The sequence below is a fragment of the Triturus cristatus genome, chromosome 1_2 (assembly GCF_964204655.1).
Source record: "Triturus cristatus chromosome 1_2, aTriCri1.1, whole genome shotgun sequence".
NCBI classification, from domain to species: domain Eukaryota; kingdom Metazoa; phylum Chordata; class Amphibia; order Caudata; family Salamandridae; genus Triturus; species Triturus cristatus.
In genome coordinates, this window is record NC_140580.1 from 335,562,098 (window position 1) to 335,579,244 (window position 17,147).

The window sequence follows — 17,147 nt, forward strand, 5'->3', positions numbered from 1 at the left end:
CTCCTCCAGCATTTTGGAGGAGCCGTCGCTGAGTGTGAAAGAAAAACACACAATCTAAGGAGGCAGTGGTCCACTACTGGGTATGGACCTCCAAATCGAACTACTTTTGTTAACTCATAAAAGAGATAATGTCTGGCACACGTCAGAAGACAATACATTGTTGAACGATGCAACTTGGATAGCAACAGTTCCGCCACATAGTGCATATTCTTGTTATTTCAAGAACAGATTTAGGGTTGTTATGTATGACATGATTGCCACTGTAATTTGTGTCTGAAACTTCAAACATTTTCTCTGTGCTCTTTCACATCTTTGTATGATGCACACATGCTAGAAATAGTTTAGACACTGTGCTTGCAGGTGGTAGGCAAGCAAGAAAGTTGGACCAAACTATCTCAATGGAGCAGTCAGAACATAGCTAGTGCATTTTTTAGTAGCCATGATGTATTTATTGACTTTTGGGTGATCACGAAAAAACATGCAAGAGTATACCAACCTTATCAGAGATATAATGTATATTGTAAAATTTTTCATGAAAAAAAACACCCATGTGGATTGTTTCTCGAATATGCTAAATCATGAGCATTGTGTTGCAGTAATAGTCGTTGATGCATTATGAGGACTTACAGATGCCATGGCACTGCCTTGCCTATGCAAAAGTGGTGGCAAGTCAAGGAAGAGGAAAGGAGTGATGAGTCATAAGACAGAATTAGTGTTGAAAAGAAGTATCAGTCGATATAAATACAAATTATTTTGTGTGAAAATTTCTGTTTTACGTTGGTATGATATGTTTTCTGTTCCAAACTCTTTATTGAGTTATTATGATAACATGCAAAGGAATTCCAACATTGCTGGAAGGATACTGTTAATGGTCAACTTCCTACTAAGAGGGGAAACGTGTATTCCAACAGCAGATGTTATACGTTTTTTGTTAAACTCAACCTTGTAGTTCATCGCCATCTTATGGCAATAAAGCCAGAGAATGCTTAAATGCCAAATATTTTCTTCACGATTTCTCATGACCCTCAAACAAATTATTTTCTAAGCAAAAGGTTGTGCTTGAATTAAACTGGCCTGGCAGTTTGAGCTGGGCTGTTCCCATTGGGCGCCGGGTCAAGACTGATTTGCATATGGCTGGGTACAAACTGGAATGGCATGGTGAGCAAAAAAAACAATGGATTTAGTCCCAGATCTCTGTACTGGGGTGAATGTATGACAGTGTTCTGCATTCTGTCCACCAATTGTTGTTTTTGCATTTGTCACCCCGAGTGGGACTGGTATGCCCAGACGTGGGTCCCGTGCTCTCCATGCCACTGGAGTCAAGCTATCCTGGCTGATGAGGGCTGAATGCCCGAAGTCGGTCCTAGGATGCTTGTTTCCAGTCCAGGGAGGACCTGGCCTGGCAGTTCGGGCTGGACTGTTCCCATTGGGCGCAGGGTCAAGACTGAATTGCATATGGCTGGGTACAAACTGGAATGGCATGGTGAGCAAAAAAAACAATGGATTTAGTCCCAGATCTCTGTACTGGTCTGAATGTATGACAGTGTTCTGCATTCTGTCCACCAATTGTGGTTTTTGCATTTGTCACCCCGAGAGGGTCCCGTGCTCTCCATGCCACTGGAGTCAAGCTATCCTGGCTGATGAGGGCTGAAAGCCCGAAGTCGGTCCTAGGATGCTTGTTTCCAGTCCAGAAAGGACCTGGCCTGGCAGTTCGGGCTGGACTGTGCCCATTGGGCACAGGGTCAAGACTGATTTGCATATGGCTGGGTCCAAACTGGAATGGCATGGTGAGCAAAAAAACGATGGATTTAGGCCCAGATCTCTGTACTGGGGTGAATGTATGACATTGTTATGCATTCTGTTCATCAATTGTTGTTTTTGCATTTGAATTAAACTTTCAGCACAAAACACACATAGTACTTGCACGTTTCTGAAAAGAACATCAGTTGGTTATTCTTCAAAGCAATTAGAACACTTTTGTAAGGAAATCACAGTTTGACTTTATACTTACTTGTTGTTACAGATGGGCAAAATATAAAAAATCATACATCAAAGATATACACTTATTACATCTGAATGTAATTCTTCTCTTTTTTAATATTGCCAACATTGCTTTAAATATGGTGCTGTGGTTTGGTAGGGTTTTTCTAGATATTTAAATGTTGTCTACAAATTATAGGGAACAATTCTGCATGTAAATAACCGGCTGATAATATTTGGAACAACAAGAAAGAAACCAATAATCAGCTTACTTCAATCATATATTCAAGACACTCCTGTTGTTCTGTAGGTGGCGGAGGACTCGCCGTACCATGAGACAATGCAGCTGGAGGTGCTGAATTGCCTGCACCTGGGATTCTGGATACTGCGCTTAAAGTGCTCGTATTCATCCTGCAGCGTGAGATCTTCAAGGCACTCCTGTTGTTCTGCAGGTGGTGTTCTATTCCCGGGTTAGGCCCATCTAGCGAAGCAGCTTATTTTTTACATTGTCCTCACAATTGTTCTGTGGGCGGAGGAGGACTCGTAGACCCAGGATACACTGCACCTGGAGGCGCCAAATTGCCCACATCTGTAAATCTGGGTAATAAGCTTAAAGCTCTTGCATTCATCCAGCAGCGTAGGATCTTAAAGGCACTTCTGTTGTTCTGCGGGCAGCGGGGGCATTGCAGTCCCATTAACATAGTGCCCGGAGGCACCAAATTGCCGCACCAGAGACTCTGGACAATGCGCTTAAAACGCTTGCATTCATCCCGCAGTGCGGTATCTTAAAGGCACTCCTGTTGTTCTGCAGGTGGTGTTCTATTCCCGGGTTAGGCCCATCTAGCGAAGCAGCTTATTTTTTACATTGTCCTCACAATAACATTTTGGCTGTGAACTTTTTCACACCTCTGCATGCACAACAGTGTTGGATTAGTTCTCTCAAACTACTTTGTTTACACATCTAGTGTCGCACAACATTATCATGATGCCTCGAACATCATGTACTAGGCCTCTTTACGCACTATGTACAAATCTAATCCTATCTTCATCCACGGGGCGACAGGGCCATCTACATGTCCATAACATCGCTAATCTATGCGTACATCGCAAGGCTGCTTCCTATTATAAATAATGAGCATCCCAATAGAATAGCAGAGGAGGCACTTCAGCTGACACCGAGAGTCCCTGCATGCTGACTCTTCACCACGCAGTGGTCTGACATCTTCGTAAATGGGTTGTCCAGTTCGTGACCAATAGGGGCTCCTACATTCTCTCCCATCAGGTAATGGGGCTGGCTCGTCCCTAGGGGGAATTCTTGGCTCTACACCTACACACACTCTGGGCACACTCATCATAAGGTTTGCATAATAGGACTATGCTTGATTACTGCCTTCTTTTATATGGCTGCATACAGACACTCTTTTAATACCATGGAAGAACTATATCTACTATCTATGCTTTTGTCGGTTCATAATCACTTTTATCTACTTCTGTCTATTAATCAGTGCGGCACACGTGTTTTATACAAGAATAACATTGGTTCAATAAACATATTGAAAACATCCCACAGTGTATTCTTTGTATGCTTTTCTGAGATTAAGTAACCACCAGTGACAGGGTGAAAGGTTCTGTACTGTTTCCACGACCCCTGCGGGGTCAGGGTTGTCATGTTCAGTGGTTGCCAGAAACCATTTGCTCCCCGATAAGGTTAAGGGGAGGCTTACTGTGCCACTGTGAGCTAGCTGGTCTGTAGGCCAACTTATCTTGCAGAGGTATCTGGAATCAATCTAGGCACCAAGCCCCTAGTTCATGTTGTCCAAGCAAAGACGCAGATCCTACAGATTAGTAGAAACTACACAACAGTGGTGGGAAAGTCGCATTCCAGGAGACATTGCGCCTGGAGGCACCTAATTGCCAACACCTGGGACTCTGGGCAATGCACTTAAAGCGCTTGCATTCAACCCACAGGATCTTCAAGGCACTCCTGTTGTTCTGTGGGTGGCAAGTGATTCACAGTCTCATGAGGCATCGCACCTGGAGGTGCCAAGACTCTGGGCAATGTGCTTAAAGCACTTGCTTTCATTCCACAGCTTGTGACACCTGTGGTAGTCCACACCTGACTAAGGCTAGGCTAGGCCACCTCACTTGGCACTGCAGTAAGAAGAGGACTTATTTACAAGGTAAAGATGCATTTTTAGTTAGGGGCCCTTCATACTGTTTTAGTTTGTATTTGCTGAACACAATAGGAAAAAGGAAAGCTTCAGGGGGATGTCTCTCTCAATAAAGCCAATCAAACCCCCCCTGTAAGAAATTGATGATTTAACTGAAGAGGTGGAGTCTATATTTAAAACCTATTGTGTCACCTCCTGATCTAGGGAAAATAGGACACCCCTGGCAAAAATATTGAGGAAAAATGAAAGAAAAGAGGATCTGCTGCCAAATTAAAGCAACCTCATTCTGTTCCTAGTCTAAGTTCCCCTAAAGGATGTGTCTCCTGGGCTCCACCACAGAAGGAGGTGGTTAATAATCCTGTTCCTTCAAGTGACTTTTGTGACATTCCAATCAACTGCGAAAACTGTTTTTCAGTGTTGGCCAAGCAGGATACTGATCCCCTTCAAGCCCTTCCAAACAGTGATGTTAAATCTAAGGGGGCATTGAGCAATTGTGGCGCTGAAAAAGTTATTGACACCTTAAAAACAGAAGTGAAGGAGCTTAAAAAACGTGTGAAGTTTTTGACAGCGCAAGTTTCTTCACTGATTCCTCTCTTGCACCTACTGCTTCCCAAACTCCTAAGACCGAAAGCACTTTTTTTATCAGGGTCTAGGGCAAAATGGCTCCCTCCACACATTATTTCTTTCCATCAAATAATGCTTTAATAGTTCTACTCCATGGATATCTAATCCATCTCCTTTACATCAGGATATTCTGAGGATGGATCAAAGCCTCCTGTCACATGGCCCCATTTGTGAAGCTCTTGACCGTTCTATGGGCCTGTATGCAGCAGACAGGAGGGCTTGCCACCCAACTGCTAGATCAGTGCAATTGGCCCCACAGGCCACTATTTCCCATGTATTACCTGCTTTTGAAACACGCACCTAAACAGTACCTGTCTGAACCTATGTTCCGCACGGATCCAGGCTACAAAGGGAAGGGCAATGGCTAGGAATGTGTACATACACAATGTACCCATACTTCCAGGAGGGGTTATGGAAGGAACAGACTCACTGACCAATAAAGTGATTCATTGGCTGGGCACTGTCCGTAACTGCTTTTTTGTAGTTGGCTCTGTTATTAAAAGGGCTTCCCATCACTATGCTGCAGGTGCCAACTTTGACTATGTAGAAATATTATTAACAGCCCAGCCTTTGACAGAGAATTTAAGAGCCTGGGAGGTTTGTACGACCGGAATTGCCTCTTCTGTTATCAAGTTAAAGCTTAAACGTCCAGAGACTGGGACACTTGTGCGTCGAAGGACTATTTCTACTCTTCCGGCAACAATTCCAACTATGGCCCTGGCATCCACTAATGGTGTTGTGTAGTTCCTATAGTACCCATACAAGACCTGCACGTTTGGATAACATAAACTGTAGGATTGGTGGTAGACTAGCTCTTCGCTCAGTCACTCGTGCTTATTTAGATTATCTCAGAGGTACACAAAATAAACAGTCTGGATTTATTGAACAGTTGTTATTCTCATGTAAAATATATGAGCTGCAACAACCATTAGACAGTAGCAGAGATATATGATTAGCAGTACAATGAATATAAAAGGATAGTACAGTTCTAACATTTTGCAATAAGCATGAATAAATACAAAATACATGAATATAAAATGCATGATAAAAATGCGCGTAATCCTACGATGTCTATCTAGATGTACCTAAGTGTACCTAGCATGTGAGTTGGTGTAAAGCCAAGAATCCCTCTAAGATTTAGTCAAAGCCCATTACCTGAAGTGTGAGAATGTAGGAGCCCCTCTTGATCTCAAGTTGGACACCCCGCAAGGGATGTTCTGACCACTGTCAGCTGGAGCGTCTGCATGCAGGAGCCTCAGCGTCTTTGGTCAGTGTGTCGGCCTGGAAGTCTTGGTTCCCTCTGCCTTATCTTGCAAGATGTGGTATATTTATACCCGAAAGTATCTAGGGCTTCTTTGTCCCTTGTTTGTTTTGTATGGGTCATTGTCGGACTGAGGAAGACTTCAGGGATGAAGCTTGTACATAGATATTATGCAGGTGATGTAGTTTCTGCTTCTTTTCCAGGAACCCTCATGAATGCTCATACATAATATATGAGCCCATCGGAGATGTTATAGGAGGACTTTGCTTAGGGAAAACCCTCCTTCTGCACCCAGAACTGAAACTAGATAAGGTTCAATCCTCAGAGCTCGTTATTGTGTAGTGTAGGGAACTAATGTAGGTGAAAGGTCCTGCCTCTATAAGGGCATCTAGAATCATGTCTATATTAGTACAACTAGAGTCATGCATATATTTGGGCCTCTATATATACCATAACAATGGGGAATCACTCAAGGAGGATATTGATGTCCAACAATCTTCTCAAGAGGCCACCCATTTTCTATGGTTCCCCCTGATGAATGGAACATTATTTCTTGGAGCACTGCAGATCTAAAAGCTAAACTTGCTGACCCTGATTGGGGATTCTTTGTAGATTCCTGTGACAAATGCATTTCTCAGGAAACTGTGTGTGTTGATCCTGCTTATAGATCATTGTTTACAAATTTCTGTTGTGAGTCTTCTTCCATGGGAAAGGGGGGTCCTGCTGGTGGGCTTGTAATATGGGTCAAAACCTTGCCTAATTGTAGTATGAACAGGTTTCCCTTGGACTTGCCTGATATGCTTGGTCTGCAGTTTGTAGCTCCTGATTGGAAGAATATCCATCTCTTTAATGTGTATAATAGACCAGGTGGCCACAATAGAAAATCATGCACACTTACCAGCCTTGAGAAATGTATTACAGGTATTTTGCCTGGGGGCTGGCTATTATAGCTGGGGATTTCAATGTCATCTAGGAACTGTTTGACAACTCAGATTTTGGTATCTCTGAAGAGAAAGATAAGGCAAGGGGCATACCACAATTAGATTTAGCACAGCTGAAGAAGTATTCTGCGCTAGCGATCCAACTCTTGGGCTTACGTTGACTGTAGGCTAAACAGCCTGCAATGGGAGGTCCCCTTGGACATGGGAGATGGGCATATGTTTAAGTGACATAATCAATCGAGCAGAATAGATTATATCCTCCTCTCCCTGGACATATGGTCTTATATGGGGTACATGAGGATCATCTCTTGAAACAATAGTGTTTATAATGCTATATATTTGGCAATGAAAGTTTAGTAAAACTGAACCACAACTCTCAAGGCAGCAAGGGCACATTGCTCTTGCTAACAACAAACAAGCTCTAAAATAGCCCATGGTCTCCCATGATCCTAATATTATGTCCCAGATTTACAAAAGGGGGTTGATTCCATTGAGCTAATTGTAATTTTCGAATCTGAAGAGAATATGATGGTGTGTCAACTTAAAAACCATGTTGACTTATTCGACCACTTTGGTACTTTGTTTCATAAGTTGCGCAAAGGACAATTTAAAAGGTAAAATAAACATCCATGGTTTAATAAGTAATGCAGGTCAGCTTAAACAGCTATAATACAATCTATTAAGTCAAACAAATAGGTACCAGATTGCAATAGCTAGAAGTGAGTACTAGCATCTGCTTAAAAATGCCAGACCCACATGGGAGAAAGACATACGGGAAGGCCCTGTTATGCCAGTGAAATGAAATAAAAATCGTTTTTGTAAAGCGCTCGATTGCCCCGGCGCGTCTTGGCGCTAGTCTATCACAGAGCGTGCACAACCGGGGAGCTATAGATTAAAAAGCCAAGCTTTACGATTCTCTCTAAAAGAAGACAAAGAAGGACTAGTCTTTAAGTGGAGAGGTGAGCGATTCCACCGTTAGATAAAGCTTCTTCCACTCCAGCCGGCTCGTTTGAATTTGGGTACTACAAGATTGAATTCTGAAGAGGACCAAAGCAGCCTGGAAGGAGTGTATCTGATGAGCTTCTTTTTAAAGTAGTCTGGGCTCTCATCCTGCAAGGCTTTGAATGCAATGCATAGACCCTTGAAGTCTATTCGCCTGAGCACTGGTATCCACTGAAGATGAACCAGTGCTTTAGAAACAGATTGGTGGCTGGGTATTCCAAGCAATAATAGGGCAGCTGAGTTCTGCAAAAGCTGTAGCTTATTGAGTAGGTGTTTTTGTAGGTTAATGTGCAGACCATTGCAATAGTCAATTTAGGCAAGGGTAAGGGCACTAACTACTAGTTTCCTCAAGTCCAGTGGAATCAAAGGCAGCATCTTTCTTAGAATTTTTAGAGTGTGAAAAGCAGAAGTGATTACGGTCTCCTGCTTGTCAAAGGATAAGTGATTATCAAAAATTTGAACACAGTCAATCGAAACTTTGTGATTGACCACGTCGAAAGCGGTCAAGAAATTAAGTAGTATAAGGGCTGCAGGATTTCCACTGTCCAGAGAAGTCCTCAATTCCTCTGCGGCGGTGATCAAAGCCGACTCAGTGCTATGCGGGCCCCAAAACCCAAATTGTAAGTGATCCAGTAGGGTATTAGATTCCAAATAGAGGGTTAGTTCCTTGTTGATGGCCTTCTCCACAATTTTTGAGGGGAAAGGGAGACGCGAGATAGGGCAATAATTACTCGCCGCTGAGAAATCCAGGTGCGTTTTTTATAAGAGAGGGAGAATTTATGCGACTTACCATTCTGTGGGGAAGGAACCCTGCAAAAACATTTCATTGAAGAGCGATGTTAGAAGGCTGGCTAGAGTGGCGGATGCCATCTGAATGGTGCCTGGGGGGCATGGGCCCAAATGAGTGGCAAGGATTAGATCTTGCAAGCGGTCCACCGATAGCAGAGAGAAAGAAGAAAAGAACGATAAGTTGGAGGCACGTGGGCTCTGCAAAGAGATCTGATAGGACTCCGATCCAGATGATGGGCTCTTTGTCCCCTGCTTGGTGGGAAGTTCTGGCCTAGAGAGCTAGAGAATATATTGAAGATATCAAGTACTTTATCCTGAGAAGCTAATGCGATATTGTCGCAGAGAGTCTGACTGCTTTCACTTTTTTCCAGATCACTAGAATTAGCAAGCTTTTTGAAAATGGTAGAGAGTGCTTTATTGGAATTTTTTGCTGAAATAGTTTTCTGTAAAAATAGGCAGATTTTCCCATCAAGATCTGGGCCTTATATGCCACCATTTTTCGTTTATATTTTACCTCCTCTGAGGGGTCGCAATTGAGCCACCAGAGTCGCTCTTTGCGCCTACTTCAGATCTCTGAGATTCTGGGAGAGCCATGGTTGAAAGTGGGTTAGTCTTTTATTAAGGTGGGGTCTGCTCAGGGATAATTGATCTGCACCTATCTGTGGCTATCAGTGAAAGTAGGAGACACTATTCTTCTGGAATATAGTGGCCCACGGTAGTACATGTGCGGTAAACCCATGTGGACTTTTATCTCCAGCCTAAAACGTGAGTTGATCACTTTGATACTGGCCCCTCACCTGGTGAAGATAACCATATAGGTCCACTTTACCAACGGAAATTGTCGAATGTCCTTGAAATATTGATTAGTCAGTCTCTTGTGGCTTTGACAGCCAATGTCCCAGGAAAAGCTCGGCCCAGCTGGCATACCCTGCAATTTATTTGCTGCGGAGTCATCAATTTGGGTCCGTATTTAAATATTTTAACTAACTCTATTCTGAAAGGCGGACTTTTACCGAAATCATGGCACCAAGCAGAGATAGTACCCATGCATAAATAGGTCAGTCAAGATGACCCCCTGTAATTACAGACTGATTAGCCTGATTGATGGGCCACAAAAACTTTTTTGCCGCCAAATTCTGGGGAAACTTGTTCAGTGTGTCCAAGAGAATAATATACTCTCCGATTTCCAAGCTGGTTTTTGCCAAAAGCAAGTACTATGGACCAGATTTATTGGAAATCAGCTATAAAAAAGCAGGGCCACTTATATGTGGTCTTCGTAGAGTTGAAATCGACTTTCTATCCCATCCCCAGACACAAACTGTGGGTGTTTTTTAGAAATATGGGGGTACACAATGGGATTTTAGCAATCATTATATGACTGCATGAGGCAATGTACGCCTGCGTAAGATTTGGTAGAAATGATAAACTGACGAATACAAATCGAATCCAGAAAGGAGTGTGACAGGGCTGCTTATTAGCCACCACTCTCTTCTCTCTTTATATAAATTATCATGGTAATTATTTAGACATCTCAGGTAATGATGCACTAAAAATTGGGGCATTAAAAGACCCAACATTGTTATTCATGGATGATACTATGTGCTTTTCAAAAGCCCCTGCTGGTTTACAAGTCCTAGTGAACCATATTTTCCAATTTCGTGCTAAGAGGGATTTGGAACAAAATATTCACAAGACAAAATTTATGTCTTTCAATCCCTATCCATCTAGGAGGTGTAATATTCGGGCCCAAAACGAGGAGTTAGAACCAGTTAATGACTTTGAATATTTGCGTTTCAGACTCACTAATAAGTTAGCCTGGCCTCTTCATACATAAAGAGAATGCCTAAGTTACAACAAGAGTTGAGGGTGATCCTTAAAATGATAAACAAGACTAAAACTAGATCACTTTCCTCAGCAGTCAAGATATACAATGCCAAGGGTTCAGCTCTGTATGGCTCGGAGCTTTGGGGACAGGAATCAGTAACAGGACTTTTAGTAGCAGGAAACAAATTTATAAGCGCACAGCTGAATCTACACCAACCAAAGTACTCCTCATCTTCCGCAGCTGAGAGATGTGGATATATCTCCTATGACCTTGGTGCAAACTTAGACCCTTGCTTTGTTGGCATAGACTGTGGTCCAAAGAACTGCCACTATTTAGGCTCCTTGTTACAGCTCTTTTGTGCCCAAACATTTATCAAAAAATCCAGTGGCTGAGATTTATTAAGGAAATGCTGCTCAAGTTGGATACAGCTGCTCTTTAAGATTCTCCTGATGAAGCTGCCATGTTAAAAGATATATTGAAATTTTTGGGGGGGAGGAGGAGATAAGAAGAAACAATCAAGGTAGCTGCACAGATAGTTTCTTACACATCAAAATAGTTCAATCTTTTGAGCTTTTTTTTGATCAGATGACTTCTTCTTTAGTTAAGCAGCTGTTTCTATGATTTAGATATGGAACTCTACCTATTAATAGTTTTTGTATGTATTGGGGTTCGAGCTATTTCACCAGCACTTTATGTCCTACTTGCAATCTGGAGAAGGAATCTTTACATCACTTCTTTTTTCCTGTCAAGGTTATACCTCTGCAAACAAGGAATGGATTAAACCCATGTTCCTTCTGCTAGGCATGAGGAGAAAAGGCCATGCACTGAAAAAATTAGATTGGGTACTGATGAACAGACCTATATCAGTGTCGCTAAATTCTTATTCTCTGCATTGTCAATCCATAACAATGCCCTCACACTTAGGTGGATTTACCTTGCTTTGCCAGAATGTCTCTCAAAGCACTGTAATAAATTACTCCTTTGCACTTGTTCTAGACTTAAGTTTGCAATATGATGTATGTGTGCTCTAATTGGGCTGCTAGCCAAGGGTTGTTGCTAAGCATTTGCACTTTATGAGATTGCTTAATGACGAAAGCATGCCTTAATTGACTATGTGATTGCTGACCAGTAGCTAAGCATATGCACTTTTAGAGTTTCTTAGGTAGCATCTCCAACACTATGCTGCTATTTATGTATTTGTATGACCTTTTAAGAAGATTGATGCTTGTGTAACTGCTGGTGTCAAAATAAGCTGCTGCTAATCATCTGCACTTTAGAAGACGTTTGTGCTATTTTTATCCTTTCACTTGGTTTATATTGTGTACCGTTTAATGCTGGTTCAATACTGTTGTTGGATTTTGATATTAATGTTTTTATGTGATTGCCCATGTATGTGGTTTTTAATGATTTTTTAATCCAAAATAAGGTTTTATGATGAATAATCAGCTTTGGGTGTCATAACTGCTGAGACACAGCAAGGACCAAACAGCCCGATTTAGAGTTTGGGGGATGGGTACTCTGTCACAAACATGATGTGGATCCTGTACACCTTATTACAAGTGCCAAGTAAGGTGGATGGAATATCCATTACATTTGTGATGGATTCCCTTCTGCCAAACTCAGAAATAGGTCCTAGATCTACACAAGTGCAGACATCCTTATCCGATCTTTCTTTATTGTGTTTTTGGTAGAGGATGAAAGACTACCCAAACATTTTTAATCAAAACTCGTAGACCTGTGCCAAGAAGTAACTAACCATTTTCCTTTTCATTAACTATGTATATTATTCTTGGAGCTGGGGGTGCATGTTCAATAAGTCTCTTAATACATTTTAACCAACATATTTCTCAGTAGTTATTTGACCCAAATAGCAAGCGTTCTACTTTAGTTTAAAATTCTAAATAAACCATTATGATAACCTTGTGGATAAATCATTATGAGCAACTTGGTGAGAAATGTACTAAGGGACTTTGCAGTCACAAACCCTGTGATTTACAAAACCAAGAGGTTTGCAACAGCAAAGTCCTGCATTCCTATTTACAAGACTAATTTTGAAAGTCAGTAAAGTTTTATGACTCCTAAACAAGGTTTGCAAAAAGAAACAGAATCTCAATTTGGAAGTGGCTTGTTATGAGCATCCCTGCCAAATAGCAGTTTGCATCCCTCTGTACCAGTGGTTTCAACCGGCATTCCAGTTGAAGTTGTTGCCAGACAATCATATAGCTTGATACCTGAAAGTATGTTAAGGGCTTGTTCCCTGCATTCTGAGCTTTAGAATGTAATAGGATAAACGGGAGCTGGATGTGGGTACTCTGTGCCCCTGGTCCCTGTTGGGGGTGTCCCAGAATGTCCCAGCCTAGGAGCAAAATTAAAGCAAAAATTGTGCCTCACATGAGGCCCAGCCCACCCTCCTGTGTGGTCTCTTGGGGTACCATGGGACCGTGCAAGCGCCAACAAGCGATTCTTGCACTGTCCCACAGTACCTTGGAGTGCTGCTAATGCAGCAGCACCACTGGAGTACTGCAGTATAGCAAAGAAAATATATTTAAATGATAAATGTTGGGGTTATACGATTATGAGGGGTTGGTTAGTAATGGTGGTTGGCTGCCCACTGGGCGTTTGGCGTCATTCATGGGGCGGCTATGTCCACCCGATGGGGTGTTGAACGCAATGCCTGGCTAGAGGCCGGGGCCCTGCTTCCTACTTACTACTGCACGGGGTCAGAGGGTATACTCAGAAAAGAAGTGGGGTAAATATGATTAAAATCAAACTGAAATTCACTGAGAAAAACAATGGATAAAGTAACATTATTAGTAGGTCAAGATATAATATCTTATTTTATGTTAAGAAAAATCTCAGAAACTCACTGACAAAAACAAATGTTAAAGCAACATTATAGTTAGGAAAGGAACTATGAGTTAAGCTTACATTTAAGAAAACTAGACATTCACTGAAAAAACAAAGAATAAAGTGATTTTATAGTGAGGTCTTGTAATAATATGAACACTTTTGTTTTCTAAAAAAAAGAAACACTGTAAATCATCAGTTATGGTTTACTGAGCAAGCTATAACTTACAGCTCTGCCAGGCACTACTTATAACCTCAGTTATCACATCAGTCATGACATGTTAAATGACACCATTGAGAACACCATTGATGACATCATACAATCATTTTGCAACTATTCTATAGAATTTGTGGCCTTGAAATAAATCACACTACAGATGTGGACAATGTTCTATTTGCCCACTTAAATACTTCTCATGACCCTCATTTGTGAGTCAAAAGGTTGATAGGTACACATTTGACAGGTATACATTTAACACTATAAAGACACTTTCCTTCCTCTGTGGGCTAAAATCCATAGTTTAATAATGTTTCCAAACTGTTCTGAGATAGATACAGTGGCATGCAATCTTTCAGCCACTCTTACAACAACAGTGAGAGATAAACAACCTCTGTTTGGGACACCCATACATTATTCATTATTAAATTCTACTCTGTTCAGCAACGTAGAATGTCTCAATATCGTGAGCAAAGTTCTGGAAATAAACATCCACACTTTATATATGGTCTGCCTAATTGGAATTTGTAGCAGTGCATTACAACTATTTAATATGGGAACATGCCCAAATATCCATTGGTGGGCAATGTATTGTGAACAGAAGGTGTGACCTTTCTCACAGATTTATTGGAAAAGCCTTTGGCTTTAAGCCTCAGCCTACTTCAAACAAACCTCTGCAACCCATATTAGGTGTGCTTACCCTTTATCATTTTCAACAGGGACTAATCCCAAATTATAGTGACTTGCAAATGGTCCATCACATCCCTTTCAACATGCACAATCATGCTTGCCTCCGGGGTTTATGCTATTTTATTACTTTTGCTGCTGTCCGCTGGTTCCTTTGCCACATTTGTCTCAGTCTTTCTTGCTACCCCTCTTCTGCTTTCCTTTTCCCACTCTTTTCTCTCACTGCCTCTCTGCATGCTTCTTACCTAATTTCCCATCTCTTCCGCTTCCTGCCTCCACACCCCTCCTGTCCCTGCCCTCCTCCCGCCTCCCAGGACCGACTTAATGGTGGCTGCAAGGTGGACCAGCCAGTAAGCTGGTACTTCCTAGGCCCCCAGACTTACGTGTTTGTGGAAAGCCATCAGGCAAGGCCCTTTCGGACCTTAATCCTTCTGCGCTTCCTCTCTCTCTCTGTGTCTCCCTCTCTGTGTCTCCCTCTCTCTCTCTTCTGCAGCCTCCTTCATCATGCTTGTTCAATTGCCACTGCTTCTTGTTGTTTTATGCCCTGCTTGGTTCAGTCTAACTTATTTGAGCTTGTCTTTCCTCCCTTTGACATACTCACTTCTCAGTGTCACTTACTACTTTTGCCACTGATTATTGTTTTGCCTTGCTCATTTTTCTCTATTTGACTCTTGTGCTTCTGAATTTGTTTTTCTCCATTTTTTCTTGCTCGCCCACCCCCTGCTTCCTTTTTTGCTCTTTCCCTCCCGATGCCTCTCTGCACATTCTTTCGCATCTTTCACACCTCTCCTGCCTCTCTTGCTTTCTTCCTCCTGCACCCCTCTTAGCCCCCACAGCTGTCCCCTGCTCTCTCCCTGTCTCACATGACCTACTTAAAGGCGGTTGAAGCACAGACCAGTCATCAGGCAGGCACATCCTAATGCCCCTAGGACTTACCAGTGCCTGGGCCCCCATCAAGACACAAAGTCTAACTTTACCAGTAGTAACTTATCTTTGTGAATACTGAAAAGTAGTAAAGTTAGACTTTTAGTCTAAGTTTAACTTTGTGAATTCCGAAATATGGTAAATTTACACAAAAGTGTACATGATACCTTTGTGAACCGGGCCCAATATATTTAACATAGAAGTAGACACATCTTTTTCCGGAGACAAGGACATACCATTCCTCAAAAAGGAGTTATCACCTAAAACAGTCTGTTGAAGACTCTTGCAGGATTAGGTATAGCTCTCACAACACTGGAGATTATACCATTGTCATAATCTCATTCCCATGCTTTAACTAATTAAGTTAAAATGAGTGTCTTGTCTTACAGAATGCTGAATAGACATTCTCAAAGAGGACAAGGGGGAGTCGTCTTAGTTCTGAGCCAGGGACAAATTCCCATAATGCATTAAGACACACTTAATTCTCAATTGTTGCAGTTCAAAAAATGACTAAAAGTTTAGTCATTTTATGAAATGTGAAATTTCATGTGATTTGTTTTTACAGTAATTTCTGGCTTATGTAAAAAAAATGCTTTGCTGGAGATATTTTCTGCTCAAGCCAGTCTCCAGCTAGTAAACTTCCATACATTTTATATTCCAGGTATGCAATCACTTGCATTGTCCATATGAGACAGTGGCCAACCATATTTTACAGAATTTGAAGTAAATTAGCATACTTCGTGAAAAACTAGTAGTGAGGTTGTGAGAAAAAAAATCCAATAACTCATTTACAAAGTGGAAAATGCTGGACAGTGTGTTAGCAAGTATAAAAATAGCCCTGCACATCTTTGACTTTCATTACAGTAAGACCGCAGCATTGACTGTTCAGTAAAATATCTCAATAGTAGGACTGGCTGAGAGGAAATGTTTGATACAAAATTGAAAATGTGAAAGCTTTTTCTATATATTATTGTAAATTAAATTAAATATTTCAATATTTGAGCATGTGTTCACTGATTCCAATAATGTTTCAGTCAGGGTTTCCATATTCCAGTAATAATTCAGTAAGGTTCCATAGAAGTCAAAAGGTAAGCAATCCCTTGTATAAAGTCTATCGTGCTGTATTGGCCTTGTTGGGTATGAGCTCTTCCTATCATACAGTTTCTCATAATATCTTGATACAAAGATCACATAAAGTAGGCATTCGGAGTGTGGACTAGAATGGCTTACTTCCTTCTTATCCAACAGAACCCAGACAGTTAATATGTCCTCTTTTCTATAGAAAAATAAGCTGGTATCTTTTGGTGATTGTAGGGGCTCACCTCTGAGCTGCACATTGTAGAATATATATCTCTCCTTAAACTAGGCTAATCCAGGGTTTTAGCCTCTCGGTGTCATATGCAGAGAATTCAAAAATGTTGGTAACAGTGATAGATAAAACTGCTGCGGTGACCGATTTTCATTTCTGCATGGTTTCAGTGGCCCATTCATTGTGTAGAAGTGCCCTGAAACTAATTGGGGATAAAATGGAACTTCTGTCTTTTAGCCGCCTGTCAATTACATATGCACTCCAAAATGGTGGCCCACAGATCTAAGAACAACTCATAAGCGGCTATTTTTGGGGAAAAAACTGATTTTGTTATTGACAATGATTTATAAATGTTCTCGCTAAATAGAATTTGTAGCAGTGTATTACAACTATTTAATATGGGAACATGCCCAAATATCCACTGGTGAGTAAAGTATTGTGAACAGAAAGTGTGACCTTTCTCACAGATTTATTGGAAAAGCCTTTGGCTTTAATCCTCAGCCTACTTCAAACAAACCTCTGCAACCCATATTAGGTGTGCTTACACTGGCACTGGCAAAATGGGAGGGA

At 41.5% G+C, this 17,147-nt stretch overlaps 1 protein-coding gene across 2 annotated transcripts in view; it reads left to right on the forward strand.

Annotated features, from left to right (window-relative positions):
• Window positions 1-17,147, forward strand: part of LACTBL1 (lactamase beta like 1) — a 402,757-nt gene that overhangs the window by 267,148 nt on the left and 118,462 nt on the right. The window lies entirely within an intron of this gene.